This window comes from Ictidomys tridecemlineatus, chromosome X (assembly GCF_052094955.1).
Source record: "Ictidomys tridecemlineatus isolate mIctTri1 chromosome X, mIctTri1.hap1, whole genome shotgun sequence".
In the NCBI taxonomy this organism is placed as follows: Eukaryota; Metazoa; Chordata; class Mammalia; order Rodentia; family Sciuridae; genus Ictidomys; species Ictidomys tridecemlineatus.
Window position 1 is genome coordinate 113179753 of NC_135493.1, and position 15438 is coordinate 113195190.

General features: G+C 38.0%; 1 protein-coding gene across 7 annotated transcripts in view; it reads left to right on the top strand.

Annotated features, from left to right (window-relative positions):
• The window catches only part of Phka2 (phosphorylase kinase regulatory subunit alpha 2), a 69854-nt gene that overhangs the window by 4444 nt on the left and 49972 nt on the right, over positions 1-15438 (top strand). The gene's annotated exons all lie outside the window — the stretch shown is intronic.

A 15438-nucleotide genomic window follows, 5' to 3' on the forward strand; every position in this document is an offset into this window, starting at 1 on the left:
ATTCATTGCTGGTGGGACTGCAAATTGGTGCAACCAGTCTGGAAAGCAGTATGGAGATTACTTAGAAAACTTGGAATGGAACCACCATTTAACCCAGCTATCCCGCTCCTTGGTGTATACCCAAAGGATTTTAAATCGGCATACTGTAGTAACTCGGTCACATCAATGTTTATAGCAGCTCAATTCACAATAGCTAAACTGTGGAAGCAACCTAGATGCCCTTCAATAGAGGAATGGATAAAAATTAGTTTGGGATATGGTTCAAAGAGATATAAATACTAAAAAATAATAATATGGCAGAAGAATAAGAAGAGACTGGAGTTAAAACAGAATGAAGATATTATTATATATCTTAAGAGATCATATCTAAGCATTAGCATTAAAATAATATAAGCAGAACATATAACTTTGCAAACAATAGTGGAATAAAGAAAATCTGATTTCTCTCACAGAAGTAAGGAAAAGAGTGGATGGGAAGGGTGGGAAGTAAGAAAAAGAAGGTGTGATAAAAGTAAAGGTCAGCAGAAGTAGATGCAGGTAAGTCCACAATAAATGTACATGCTTTAATTATCCAAATAATAGAAATTATTTAAAATATTTAGAAAGGCATATGTAATTTGTAAAAGACAAAACTAAAACAGAATACTAAAAGGTTGAAAGTAATCCAGCTATACTAGGCCAGTCCTAATCCCCCAAAAGTTGATGTCATCATACTAATAACAAAGTAGAGTTTAAATTTTTTAAAAAATATATTATTAGGGATAAAGAATATTATTACTACATGACAAGAGGATAATTCACCAAGAAAATGGAGCAATTTTAAATCCACAAAATACTAACAACATAGTTTCAAAGTATATAAAACAAAACTTGACCTAGTTATAGGATAAATGACATCCATAATCATTCTAGGAGTTTTAAAATTTTCTGAGCTATTAATAAATCAACCAGAGAAATAATGAGGACATAGAAAATTTGAGCACGATAAGGAATAAACTTGGTAAAGTACACATACATAGAACTCTGCACTCAGCCAATAGAAAGTACTTATGTTTCAACTTTGCAAATTATTTTTTTCAAGAATTGATGACAAATTAGATTATTTTAAGAGTCTCAAAAAATACTGAAGAATCAACTTTGTGCATACTTTATTTAAGATGTAAGAAAATTAAGGAGCAACAACAAATGACCGCTAAAGCCCCCAAATATGTTTGGAAACTTTGCAAGCCCACTTATTAAGTATGTCACAGATTGAAAAAGAAATTATAATACAAATTATTAAATAGTTAGAATGACAACAAAATCACTCCAAATAAGAATTTATAGGATACAGTTAAAGTGGGGTTTGAAGTGAAATTTTTTAAAATATTTTTTTAGTTGTTGATGGACCTTTATTTTATTTATTTATATGCAGTGCTGAGAATAAAACCCAGTGCCTCACATATGCTAGGCTAGCTCTACCACTGAGCTACCACCCCAGCCCCTGAAATTTGTATCCCTATATGTATATATTAGAAAAGAAGAAAGATTTAGAAATGAATAAATTCAATATTGAGAAAAGGATGACAGAGTATGACCAAGAAAATAGAAGAAAGGAAATAATTAGGATAGGTAAAGAAAAAAATTTTTTTCTTTTTTTTTTTTTTGGTGCTGGGAATTGAGCCCAGGGATATTTAACCACTGAGCCACATCCCCAGTCACTTTTTATATTTTATTTAGAGACAAGAGTCTTGTTAAGTTGCTTGGGCCCTCGCTATATTGCTGAAGAAGCTGGCTTTAAACTCAAAAGCCTCTTGCTTCAGCCTCCTGAGTTACTGGGATTATAGGTGTGTACCACCATGCCTGGCAGGATTTTTTTTTTTTAAGGCTGGGGATGTAGCTCAGTTGTCCCAGCAACACACACACACACACACACACACACACACACACACACAAATGATCAACAAAATCAAAAGCTGGTCTTTTGATAAGACAAATAGGCACATTTCTGGTAGGGTTGATGAGAGGAAAGATGGAGGGGAGAAACACACAGATAATATTAAGAGTGAAAATGGAAAAAAATCACTATGAATAATTTTTGGCAGTAAATTTAAAAACATAAATGGACAGTTTTCTAGAAATATGTTACCAATGTTAAGATAACGTTAAATCCTGATTAGACCTATAAACATTAAAGAAATGGAATGAGTCAAAAAAAAAAATCTTGGTCTAAGATAGTAGGAATTTGGTTTTTATTCTGAGAAGGAGAAGCCCTGAGAGATTTTTTTTAATCAAGTCTAAAATAATTTATATACTCTAGGAGTAATCTAGGAGTCAGCTTTGATTCCTTCTTTTTATTTATTTTTTTATTTCAAGACAGGGTCTCACTAGGTTGCTAAAGTTGGCCTCAAACTTGTGAACCTCCTGCCTCAGCCTCCCAAGTTGTTGGGATTACTGGCATGTGCCACTGTGCTGGGCTGATTACTTCTTGTTCCCTCATTCCCCACCTAGAGTGGAGAGCATTTTCTAATGAATGATATATCACCAAAATGTATTGCAGCTCCCCACACTAATGTCTATGTCCATTGCCACCACATCTTGCCTGGATGCCCCCTACCCCTGCCTCCAGCCCTGCTCTTTTCTGCCCAGATCAGTGAGTGGTCATACATCAGGCACCACAGTCTGTCCTGCTTACAACCTTCCCGAGGCTGTTTTCACTCCTACAATAAAATAGAGTTCTCCCTGTGGCCTACACCTTTCTGCCACCCCAGCTACAGCCCCACACAGAAGCTTCCCATCATTCCACTATCCTGTCACTCACTATCAATTATGTTCTGGTAAATGCTTAACAACAGTCTCCACTAACTTGAAAATTTGCTTCTGTCAGTAGCAATACCAGGAGGAGAATATGAGAGAAGCCACCCCAATTTCTTATCTTACCCCATAAATCTAGGTAGCACCACCCCATTCAAGCGCCCAAGTTGACAACACAAGAATCTTTTTGGATCCTTCTTATTCCTCTCCCATCTGCATCCAATTCATCACCAAGCTCTGTTGATGTTACCTCCTAAGCCTCTTACAAATTGGTCTGCTACTTGTGTTGCTTTCTGCCACTACCACCACCATTATCTAAGCTAGCAGTCTTGCTGGTCTCTACCCATGCATTAGCTTCCCCACCTGTCTTCTCCCTGTAGCCTCTCAGTTCCGTCCCAGTGTTTCTCCCCACTGTGGCCAAAATGGGCTTTTCCAGGGACCCATTCCAGCATTCTGGGTAGCACTAGGTCCAATAAGGGCAGAAGTGACATTATTAGTTCCAGCTCACATAGGTACCATCTGTCAGATGGTTGTCTGGTCTCTGTGTGGATGTAAGAAGGGAAGTGGTCCGTGGAAAGCATTTCCTCCTTTCCTCCTTCCTGGTACAATTGAAAGTCCTGCCTTCTACTGCCTTCTATTTCAGCCCTTTCTGGGTGTGGCAAGGAGGAAGGCTTTTGCGATACCTTTTCCAGCATAGCCTTTAAATATTTTAGTGTCAGACAAAAACATTTTAGTAATTCATATGAAGACACGTATGGTGTGACTCTACTTTGTGAAAAGAGATATGAAAAATTGTATTCTGTATGTGTAATATGAATTGTAATTCATTCTGCTGTCATATATAACAAATAAAAAACAATAAAATAAAACATTGAGTAATTCAAAGAAAAAGGCCTTGAATCCTTCATTCACCAATAAAGGACTGAAACAATCTATACAGGGGAAAGATCTAGAATTATTTCAAGCTTTGTAGTGATCCAGAAGGTCCATTAGTCAGATTGAACCTCCTTTTACAGTTAAAGAACCCCAGCCGGGAGAGGTCATCCTTCTCAGGATCTGACTACTGTGTCATAAGCACTGTGTCTTGCTGGGACCAGGCTGGAGGCATGAAGATAAATACTTTAAATATACCAGATTGCTGTGAATAGCAAATGAAGTTGTACTGTCTTTGTGTGTTAAAATAGTGAAATTTAAATAGGCTATTTCTTTAAATATTCTACTAAATTTAGTTCTGCTGTATTGCTCTTGTCTTATTTATTTAGGTACTAGAGATTGAACTTAGGCATAGACACCAAGCTACATTCCCACCTCACCTCCCCACCTTTTTAATTTTTTTTTTTTTATCTTGAGACAGAGTTTTGCTAAGTTGACAAGGCTGGCCTTGAATTTGGGATCCTCCTACCTCAGCCTCCTGAGTTGCTGGAATTACAGGTGTGCACCACTGCACCCAGCGCGTGCATGCTCGCTCGCTCGCTCACTCTGTGTGTGTGTGTGTGTGTGTGTGTGTGTGTGTGTGTGTATATACACACACACATATATATACGTATATACATATATTTTTATTTATTTATTTAATGTATTTATTTTTAAAGAGATGGGGTCTTGCTGTGTTGCCCAGGTTGCCCTAAATTCCTGGGCTCCAGTGATCCTTCTGCCTGGGAATCCCAAGTAGCTGGAGCTACAGGCACATGCTACTATGCCCAGTTTGTCTTCTATGTTTAGATATGACTCTAGTAATTAATAAAGTAAATGCCACAACTGTCTCAAAAAGGGTAAGGAGAACATAATTAGTGCTCATAAGATTCTTAACCAAGTGGATCATAGACCCATTTAAGTATTTGGTAAAGGTTGAATGTGTTGTCCTTTCCGGAGAAAATGCTCAAATGGAAATTTCTGGAGTCTTATGGACCTTTACCCCGCCCCCCCCCCAAAAAAAAAGCCTATGTATAGATTCCTAGCAGATCTTCTGGAGAGTCTCCATCAGGAGCCCAGATGTGGAGGGATATATGGTGTCTCCATGCTCCAAATTCAAACCCAAACCTGAAGCTTATGGAATAAAAGTCATTCTTCTAATTGACAATATCAAACAGTGTCATCTGCAGTTCTCCTGTTCAGGCGAAAGTTTTTTAATGTGTTCTGTAAGTTTCCACGACACTAGGCTAAATACTGAAGCTTCAATAATCCTCACTCTTAACTACAAGAATTGGCGAGAGAGCAGCAAAGAATTAGTCGCCTTAAGAGCATGGTAAAGTCATTTGATCATAGCTACGGGGCCCAGAGCAGTTCCTGTGGGTTTGGAAAGATATAAGATGAGCATTGGGATCTGGAATGAAGTGTATGCCTGCAATGCTTGGCTCCTGACCCAGTGTCTCTCACTATAGCCATCATGCAGTCATATCACATGATGTAAATGCCTAGGCTCAGGACAGCTTGCACCTTGTGCATTATTTGTAAACCTAAATGTGGAAAATTTAATGAACAGCAAGAGAAAGACATTATTGGAATGTGGAAATTGCACACACACCCCCCCTCTCCGTGATCCCCTTAGGGAAAGCATGAGGCTTCTACATATTCAAGCTCCCATTTTCAGGTCTGGGGATGTAACTCAGTGATAGAATGCTTGCCTAGCATGTGCAAAGCCTTGAGTTCTATCCCCAGCACCACCCAATAATAAGAATAATAAAAACAGCACTTTTTAAGATGATTATCTGAGCCACCTGAAACTTACCTATCAAATTTTATAAAATCTTATCTTCTAATGTAAAAAGAAACGGTTATACAATTGGTAATGTTGATTATAGATGCAGTTGTGGTTTTTTCTCCTTTTGCATCTTTTTTATTGTCAAATATATCATATAAATAAAAAGAGTAAAATTGTACATGGTTATCTTATTTTTCATTTAACAACATACCTTTTAAAGCATTTCATATCAGCATATACCACTCTGCTTCAGTATTTTTGACTGCTATATGATATTACATGAATATACCATCAACTGATCCTGATACTGATGGATTTTTACCTTTTAAAAAATTTTAATCAATGTATGTTTATTTCTGTCATATGAAAGGCCACACACACACACACAAAAAAAATCTGAGACAATCTAGACAGTCTGCATTAAAAAATGCATTTAGAAAAAGACCATTCTATTATGTACTACTTCATCAATATATGCAATCATTTTAAATACTATTATAATTCCTACTTTAACTTCAGTTCAAAATATTACTCTCCCTCACTCCAATTTAATATTTTAAAAAGTGGTTGCTAGAACAAAATTCTAGTACAATAACTGAATTTAAACAGTTTTTGGAGTTTTTGTAATAGGACTTTTCACTTTCTATTTTTCACTTTACCAACATGGGTGGTTGTGGTAAGTAGTCATGTTTTCAACATTTATCCTAGCCTCTTCTGAGTGTTTCATTTGAATAATTAAACTGTACTTTCCTCCCTTGGAATTAAGCAAGGTGGTGACACATTCTTAGTAATTCTTAATCCTCAGAGAGCGGGGAGCAAGGATTGGGGTTGGTCTGAAGCATCTGAACTCTGTGCTATGGAACATAGGACATGGAATTGATGGCCTGGGGGCCTAGGGGAGGCTTCATAGAGGAGGGAGCATGAGCATGTGTAAAGGCCCAGAAGTACAAGAAACACTAAGCTGAATTTTCTGGGGAGCTAAGGAGGGAGTGTTGGGTGATTAGGTTGGGGTGTGAGAGGAAGAGCCAGCGCAGAGCCTCGGAAGACCATTTAAGTGATTTACATTCTACCTGATAGGCACTAGAGAATACTGAAAACAATGTTATGGTTTGGATATGAGGTGTTCCCCAAAAGCTCCTGTGTTAATGCTGGAATGTTTATAGAGGTTAAAATTATTGGATTATGAGAACTGTAACCTAATCAATCCATCCTAATTTCAATGGACTGACTAGAGTAAATGTAGACAGATAGGGTGTGGCTGGAAGAGGTGGGTCACTGAGGGCGTGCCCTGGACATCTTCCCTGTGGCCCCTTCCCTCCTCTCTGTTTCCCTATCCTACCATGAGCTGAGCAGTTTTCTTCTGCTGGACCCTTCCCCCATGACGTGCTGTCTCACTGTGGGCCCAGAGCAATTGAATCAGCAATCCATGGACTGAGACCTCTGAAACTGAGCTCCAAATAAACTTTTCCTCCTATAGGTTGTTCTTGTTGAGTGTTTTGGTCACAGTGACCAAAAAGCTAATCAAAACAGACAGTAAAGTCTTAAGATTATAGGTCTTTCTGGGGTTGAAGTTGTGGCTTAGAGAGAGCACTTGCCTAGCATGTGTGGGGCACTGGGTTTGATCCTCAGCACCACATAAATATGACTACCTTTGTGGAGGTTGAATTGGAAGGAACCAGTAGTAGAGTCCGGGAGAGCGGTAAGGAGCTATTTCAGTTTTCTTGTGGGACAGAGTTTGGGGAAGGGAATTTGCAGTCTCTGTGCCATTTCTGGTTGCATAGATGACAATATTCATCTAAGATCCCCGGATACTGAATTGCAAACTGTTAAATACTTTGGTGCTACCATCAAGCATTTATATATTTGCCTTCAAGTTGCCTTGATCTTGCATTGACATTGAGGCAGTTGCATTGCCTTGCATTATTGAGACAATTTTACCTCAACATTAATAGTATCAAATAAATGTCTTTATGGCATCTAGTTTACCATGTATAAGCATTCATTGTTAGATTCATTGTAGGATTCTTTTAGTTGCAAATGACAAAAACTCATTTCAAATATCCTTTAAGCACAAAAGATAAAATATTTCTCAAATAACTTGAAAAGTCTAAGAGATTTTTCTAGATAGAGGAATGGCTGGATTTAGGAGTTCGGATGATAAACTATGTCTCTTTACATTGTTTGGCTCTATTTGACTCTTGAGTAGGCTTTATTTTCTAGCAGGTTCTTCCTATGTGGTGGCAGAGATATCATCTTGGCACATCCAGGTTATAGTCTTCCAGAGTGGTGGCCTTTTCAGAAAGCAAGCTTTGTCTATAGTGGCTCTAGCACAAACCCTTACTGTATGGCTCTCAGTTGCTCTAGCTTGGATTGTATGCCCCTCCCCAAACTGTGCCCAGGTTAGCCAGGCTTGAGTCATATATCCTTCCCTGCAACTGGGTTCAGGACCAGGGCACAGGCAATGATGGGCTTACCCCACAAGAACCACAGTGAATCAGAGCAGGGAAAATTACAGGCAATTACCAGGAAACAAGTGAACAGGTGCTGGACAGGCAGAGGTAACAACATTTTCATGAAGGGGTGTGAAATCAAGGGTCTAAATAGACACATACTCTCCAATCACCTTTGAATTCTCCTTTTAATAGAAAGTGAAATAGAGAAATTAAATAATTTGCACATCACATAACCATCAAGTGACAGAACAGAGATTTAAACCTAGAGGTGCCTTTCTCACAGCTGGATCCATGCCCTTAACCATTATCCACTATGCCTCCCATGAGATGGACCTCAGGGTCCTTCTGCCCAGAGAATACCAGAGATAGAGCACACGTCACCCACAGCTCTGTCTTTTCTTTGGACAGTCCTAATGTCAGGAAGTTCTTACATTGAGTTGAGATCTAAAGAGATCAGTAGCAGAAAAAAATCCCTCTTTGGGTGGATCACCTTTTAGCCCCTTGAGATGGCTAACTCAAGCCTCCCCTAAGCCTTCTGTAAATATCCATCTTCCCCTGAGATGTGGCTTTGAGCCTCTTCATCACCCTCCTTTGGGTATGATTAAATAGTGAATGAACCCAGGGTGCTTTACTACTGAGCCACATCTACAGTCCTTTTTAAAATTTATTTATTTTGACACAGCATCTAAGTTGCTGGAGCTATCTTTGAACTTCCCAACCTTTTGCCTCAGCATCGGAGTTGCTGGGCTGATAGATGTGTGCATATATGTAAATTTCCCTTTAAAAACTTTTGTGTTTGGCTTTGACAAAATACACCACATTTGCCCTGCCAGGTTGGCAGTTTAGTGGGGCTTTTTTTCCCCCTCTCTAGTTCTGAAAACTTTACGTGTGTGTGTGTGTGTGTGTGTGTGTGTGGTGCTGGAGATCCAACTCAGGACCTCATACATGCTAGGGAAGCACTCCACCACACTACACTCCATGGCCCCTCTACTTCTATTAACACAGCCTTTGCTCTGTGGTATGTGGTATTCACACTGTTGGTGGTAGGTTGCTATTAGAACTTTCGGTCAGAGTTGTACAGTTCAATTTTCTTGTACTTAAGTGTTGGAGCAGGCTGCAACTTTTGGGCTGGGGTGGGGGAGGGTTGGAAAAGAGAGAAGAGGCTCTGTGTAAAGACTGGTAAGGGTTCCAGGGGTGGGGGTGCATGTGTAAAGGGAGCTGAGTCAACTCAAGTGCGGGAGTGATGGCTAATAAAATTAGTTCGGCAAACATTTATTAAACATGTGAGCCCAATAAATAAATCCTTGTTGAATTCCTTCTACTTGGTTTCTATCATCCCAGCCCCTATGTGCTCTGCTATTCCAGTATTGGCTCAGTGGCAACACTGCAGCCCTTACCCATGCCTACCTCCATTTGCATATACCCTCTAAGGAGCAGAGCATGTCACCATTTCAGCATCCCTGCTATCTTCTGTTGTTAAACTCTTGCATTAACAATCATCTTTGAATTGCCACCAGCCAAGAAAATTGTGTAAGCATTGTTTCTCAAGCTTATATAATGAAGACTTGAGCTGTTTGTTTTCATTTTACAAGTAGAAAATTATAATGTTGAATGTGTGTTTTTAAAGTATGCGTACACTACCCTAGGGGTCATATACCCTGTCTTCTCTGGTCACCCTCTACCACTGTACCCTCACCCCCACTGAAATTTACTGCCCTAATTCTGCCTCCTTAACTTTCACCTCTGTCCTGTGAGGTTACTATTCTCTGTTTAATCCATCTCATCTCTGAGTTGAGAAATAAACCATTTCCTGTTTGAAGCAGCTCCCTTGTTTTGCCCACTTTTCTAATTTATTTATTTATCTATTTTTATTTTTTGCAGTGCTGGGGATTGAATTTGGAGCCTCACACATGCTAGGAAAGCACTATACCACCGAGCTACATCCCCAACCCCCACTTTTCTACTTTTAAAGCAGAAATAAGACTTTACCTTGAATCATTTCCAAGGTTCATGCTGTGCATATTTGATTTTCTTCTTCAGGGTTTTGTGGAGAAAGACTGAACAGAAGAATGTGCATAATAATAAAATAAGCTCTCTTAAATGGCAAATTATTTCTATGAGCTACGAATAATACATATGTATACCCTTTAAAGTGTTTTTGAAAAGGTATTTCATGCTATAAATCAGTAAAAATGTAACCTTTATTGTGCATTTTTTCATTTATTTATTCAATACTTAACTAAGCCAGGACTTAGAGTGGTAAACAACAACAACAACAAAGGTTTTACCCATAGAAAGCTTATAGCATGGGAATCATGCTTCAGATTGTACCAAAAAGATATGTTCATGGATCAGAAGATTCAATATGGTTGAATATTCCCCAAACTAGTCTACAAGTGTGGGATTTAAATAAGATTCATTTTCTTGTGTATGTATGTCTAGTTGTCCCAACACTATTTATTAAAAATACTTTTATTTCTCCTTTGCATTGTCTTCAGAAGTTTGTCAAGGAGCAGTTTGCCATATTTGTATAAATTTATTTCTGGACTCAATTCTGTTTCAACCATCTATGTATCTATTCCTTTACCTCTTGTTAGATTCATACACATTTGGGATTGTTATGTCTTCATGGATAACTCCTCTCTTGGTTAGCTGTCTTTTTTCCCCTCTGCTACAAGATGGGCAGTGTTTTAGATACAGGCTGATCCAGTAGCCTGGTTCCTAGAGGGACAATAACAGAGAGCAGAATCACAGCTGACCAGATATGTACACAAGGCTTGGATGAGAAATAAATGTTTCTTGTAAAAAGCCACTGAGATTTTAGTGTTATTTGTTACCATGGCACAGAAGCCAAAACTTGGACCCAATCCATTCTAGGCTTTCAGGCTCTGCTCTTTGTTCTCACAGACAGGAGCCAACATGGGCACTTTCCCCAGATGAGAAACTGAGAAGAGATGGAGAAGGAAAGAGGGGCAAATGAGTCAAAGGACACTCCACACAGCTGCTGGCTCTTATCCTCAGTGAAACACAATCTGTAGGAGGCTCATCTGTCTCAGCTTCTTCTCCTAGAGTTTAAGGCTGTCATTGTCAGGTCAGCCTGCAGCAGGGGTCTGAGACTCAGTGCAGGGCTGTGCTATCTCCACTAAGATTGTATTGTGATACCTGTTCTTTTATTATTCTTAGATATCTTTGTAGTTGCCATTTCTTGAGATCTGCCCCATCCTCCTCCTCCATGACCCCACACCTGGCCACCTCAGGAGCAGCTCTTGATTAGAAACGTGTATGTCCTTAATAGGATTTGCCACTGATTTTTTTAGTCATTATTTTTTTAGGCAAAGTACAGAGAGTTTAGTAAACAGAAGATTTATGTGAGTGAGCACAAATTAGGGCTAAACTTGAAGGGGAAAGGCAAGAATTGGGTGGGGAGAGGGTACAGAGTTGCCAGGGATTTTGTTTCAAAAATATCAGTGGGATAAAATATCATCACTGGCCATATTTATGGTAAAGATGAAAGAGGGCACCCAGACTTAGTTATTCTAGGTAACAAAAATGAGTTTGGATTTGCTTGCAGATTCTCTCCCTAACCCTGTATCTTTATCTGATTTCCTGAAATTATTATAACTATACAAGAAAAAAATAATATAATGAAAGCTGTTCAAATAGGTCAACAATATTAAATATAGCTTGCAGTTATTGATCACTTACATGTGTCAGATACAGTCCAAAATGCTTGATACACACTAATTCTTTTAATCTTCACAAACTACCCTATGAGGTGGAAACACTGGTATAATCCTCATTTTACAGATGGGGATGCTAAAGTCAATTGACAAGATTGCAGTTGTATCATGGTAGAGCTTTGAACAGTCTGATTCCAAAGCTTGTGCTCTTTTTTTTTTTTTAATTTTTTTTTATTGGTTGTTCACAACATTACAAAGCTCTTGACATATCATATTTCATACATTAGATTGAAGTGGGTTATGAACTCCCAATTTTACCCCAAATGCAGATTGCAGAATCACGTCGGTTACACATCCACAATTTTACATAATGCCCAATTAGTAATTGTTGTATTCTGCTACCTTTCCTATCCCCTACTATCCCCCCTCCCCTCCCCTCCCATCTTCTCTCTCTACCTCATCTACTGTAATTCATTACTCTCCTTGTTTATTTTCCCATTCTCCTCACAACCTCTTATATGTAATTTTGTATAGCAATGAGGGTCTCCCTTCATTTCCATGCAATTTCCCTTTTCTCTCCCTTTCCCTCCCATCTCATGACTCTGTTAAATGTTAGTGTTTTCTTCCTGCTCTTCCTCCTTGCTCTGTTCATAGTTGCTCTCATTATATCAAAGAAGACATTTGGTATTTGTTTTTTAGGGATTGGCTAGCTTCACTAAGCATAATCTGCTCTAGTGCCATCCATTTCCCTGCAAATTCTATGATTTTGTCATTTTTTATTGCTGCATAGTACTCCATTGTGTATAGATGCCACTTTTTTTTATCCATTCATCTATTGAAGGGCATCTGGGTTGGTTCCACAGTCTAGCTATTGTGAATTGTGCTAAAGCTTGTGCTCTTAACAAGAGCGTGGAAGGTTGTCATTCTTTGTAGATAGAAATGGTGAAATAGTACCTGATTTTAAAAAAAGAAACTAAAAATTAACTCACAGAACAGAAAATCCAGTGCCTTCCTCCCCAAAAAAGAATAAATAGATGCTTAAATTCGCTGGCAGTCAGGGAAACAACAATTTTAAAAATAAAAGCAATTATATATATATATATATATATATATATATATATATATATATATATATATATATGTCACTTTAAACCCATCAGACTGAAAAAATTTTAAATATTGACAACTTCCTGACAAGGATCAGGGATATTTATTAAAACTGGAAGTTCATATGCATATAGCCTGTGAACCTAGCAATCCTGTTTTTGGGATTCTATTTCACACAAATTAAAGCACTGTTGAAAAAAGCTTATGTTATAATGATACTTATTGCAGTATTTTTGCAGTGGCAAAAAAATTAAAACTCTGAAAAATTAATGAATACCCATCACAATGGTAGATAACTAGATGCATTATTATGTGCATTCACCATGGAATATTATGGAGCTTATAAAGCTTAATGAGTTTGAGTTAAACCAAAGGGCTTAAGGGATCTCATAAGGTTCTGTTGAATGGGAAATGCCAAGTAAGCAGTGATCCTAAGATCCCATACATTAAAAACAGTGACCCCCCTCCAAAAAAAGCCTTGCACATATAGAAGTTTATACATAAGCATGTGCATGTAGGTATATGATTTAAATATCTGATTTTCACAGCACAGAAGAAAAGATGGAAAAATATATATAAGGTTGTTACATGGACAGTGTTTATGGGATTGCTGATGTGAAGGGAGGAGGGCAAGTAAAGAGTAGAAAATATGGAAAACTCATCCATATGATTATAGTTAGACAGTTCTACAGTGTTATATTTAAAAATAATATTTTAACAGATATAATTAAATAATATTTTTTAAAGATTGGAAAGCACCAGATGGTTAATATGATCATAAGGCTTTGCCTGGACAAATCTCCCCACCTTCTTTCTATGGTCTGTATTTGCCAGTGTTCAGCCTTTTGTTTCTCCCTCCATTGAAATATCTAATGGAAACCAATGACCCCAGAGCTCTAATGCAATGGACCTGCTTGGGTGATGCAGCACAACCCATCTCCAAGTAGAGGAGGAATGCAAAGACAAAACCTTTGGGTCATCTTTATTGGAAGGGACAGCAGACTGGGAGTAACAGTAATTACCAGTCTGTGGCCATTTCAGGTTTTTTTTTTTAAGTTGTAGATAGACACAATAACTTTATTTTATTTATTTATTTTTTAATGTGGTGCTGAGGATCGAACCCAGTGCCTTAAACATTAGGTGAGTGCTCTATACTGAGCCACAACCCCAGCCCACCATTTCAGTTTTTATGAATCACATCAAAATAGAACCACCTACATCTCTTGCAACACAATGCATCATGTTTTATAGATTTAAAGAGAGAAGCAAGTCATAAATACTCCTTTTCCTGAGTGCAATAACACCCCTTTTATATGGCATTTTTATATGCATAGTTTTGAATGTGGGGGTCCCCTGAAACACCCAGACTGCTTCTCAATAATTGAATGAGGGAAGATAGACAATCTAGTGTTGGGTGGAGACAAAATGATCCACTCCAACAGTTAAGCCCAAACTAAAGAATAAAAGAGAAGACTTTCAGTTAATAGGAGGGTAACATTTCATAATCCAAACCACACTTGGCACTGTATGTAACGGTCACTGCTGTGTCATCTGAAGGTTGTTTGTCTCAGTGGACTCATGGTTGGTGGAGACACTGGAGGGGGGTTGAGTTCTTTCTGTAGATCTCCTGATTATTCCCTGCCCCAGACTTACCCAATAGGTCTCAGAACAGATAAAGATGTATATGTTATCTATTGTTGGTGAATAGTGATTTTTTAAAAGAATCAGTAATCTACTATTGGAATAAGCCTTGTACTTTGACTCAGTCATTCCTAGACTTCAGTTCTGATTGGCTTTAATATCATTGATTCATAAGTTATTGGCTGGATAACTATGTCAATATATGGAATGCTATTGCCCCTGAGGGTAGTATCAGTTCAGTTTTAGATGTTTTTATAGGAGGCATAGATTCATTAAAGGAGAAATTCAAATATTTAATAAGTGGGACCATGTAAAATAATACCTTTTTTAAAAAACCTAATAACCTTAGCACTGTCACTTTAAAAGTACTCAACAGTTTTTCATGATACATCTTGTAAATAATACAGAACCCTTTTGAATAATGGTTGTTTTTTGTTTTGTTTTGTTCTGTGGTGCTGGGAATAGAACCCAGGTTTCATGCATGCCAGGTAGGTGCCCTACCACTGAGCTATACCTCAGCCCTATTGAGTAATTCTTTTTTAAGCTGGCAGGGTTCTGATTGTTATGATGCATTTTATTAGATACATATTTCTTTGTATATTTTTGGGAAAAGCCATCAGAGACTTTATGTGACTCATTTCCTATCTTATCCATTTTATTTATGGGCTCAGAGTTTATTAGGACTGGTGCTTAAAAATTAATAATTTTAGTGAGATACAATTTACTTACACCCTTCACTATTTCAAAGGCACAATTGAATGATTTTTAGTATATTCACAGAGTAGTCCATCCATCACCACAGTCAATTTTAAAGAATTTTTAACACCTCCCAAAAGAAAAGGAAAAAGCCTATTAGCAGCCACTCATTCCCCCACTCCACCTCCACCATAGCTCTAGGCCATCAATGATCTTTCTGTCTGTATAGATTTGTGTACCCTGGACATTTCATATAAATGCAATCACTCAATATGTAACCTTTCGTGACCGGCTTCCTTCACTTAGCATTATGTTTTCAAGGTTCATCTGTGTTACAGTGTATATTAGTAATTCCTTTCTGCTGACA